Below are 952 nucleotides of genomic sequence, written 5' to 3'. Positions count from 1 at the left end.
TATGAAGAAGTGATGCGTGAGTTCTCAATGTTTACTCATATCTCGCGACCCACCTATGACATGTTAATAACTGCTGGGTCCCAAAATGTACTGTCCTCGAAAGACCAATATTAGTAAAATACATCTCTTTGTGATGTGATTTTGCTAGACAGAGATGTGTGTTAAATTAATGAGACTGGTTTGATAAAAATAGGTGAGAACCAAATGAAAAAATGTACTGTCCTCGAAAAGACCAATATTAGTAAAAGACATCTCTTTGTGATGTGATTTTGCAAGACAGAGATGTGGGTTAAATTAATGAGACTGGTTTGATAAAAATAGGTGTTGGTGTTCACATCTGCAAAATATCTTCTTTCATGGGTGCTGTGGCTTAGTTGGTTAAAGTGCCTGTCTAGTAAACAGGAGATCCTGAGTTCAAATCTCAGCAGTACCTTTTCAAGCATTTTATTGTACACATTGGTGGAGAAGGTCAGAGGGGAGGGCACTCAGGTTTTCTCACCAATCGGATTAGAGAATTAGAGATGATGTGAGGACGATGCAATTGAGATATTCCGATGTCACGGAAAAAGGGTACTTTTTGAATGTGTAAAGCTCGACTGTTTCTTCACTTTATTCATTATCGAGACCAATATGAAAAGTGTTTAGCCAGCTTGTGCACATCACTTTCACAGCCTATGTAGGCTTTACAAAGCCACCTCTTGTAGCCAGCCATGATTGTATAGTGGTTAGTATTCTGCGGTGTGGCCGCAGCAACCCCGGGTCGAATCCGGGACACAATGATGAAAATAATCATGGCCTCTAAACCTTCAAGCTGCATACTGGACCCTATTCCAACTAAACTACTGAAAAAGCTGCTTCCTGTGCTTGGCCCTCCTATGTTGAACATAATAAATGGCTCTCTATCCACTGGATGTGTACCAAACTCACTAAAAGTGGCAGCAATAAAGCCTCT

General features: G+C 40.4%; 1 non-coding gene across 1 annotated transcript; it reads left to right on the top strand.

Annotated features, from left to right (window-relative positions):
* Window positions 1–359: 359 nt before the first annotated feature.
* On the top strand, window positions 360–433 carry trnat-agu (transfer RNA threonine (anticodon AGU)). Its single transcript has one exon. It is a non-coding gene; the product is annotated as a tRNA-Thr (tRNA).
* The last annotated feature ends 519 nt before the right edge of the window (window positions 434–952 follow it).

Source organism: Oncorhynchus nerka, unplaced genomic scaffold, assembly GCF_034236695.1.
Source record: "Oncorhynchus nerka isolate Pitt River unplaced genomic scaffold, Oner_Uvic_2.0 unplaced_scaffold_11790, whole genome shotgun sequence".
NCBI classification, from domain to species: Eukaryota; Metazoa; Chordata; class Actinopteri; order Salmoniformes; family Salmonidae; genus Oncorhynchus; species Oncorhynchus nerka.
Note: the sequence above shows the minus strand (reverse complement) of the source record. Positions and strands in the feature narration are given on the sequence as shown.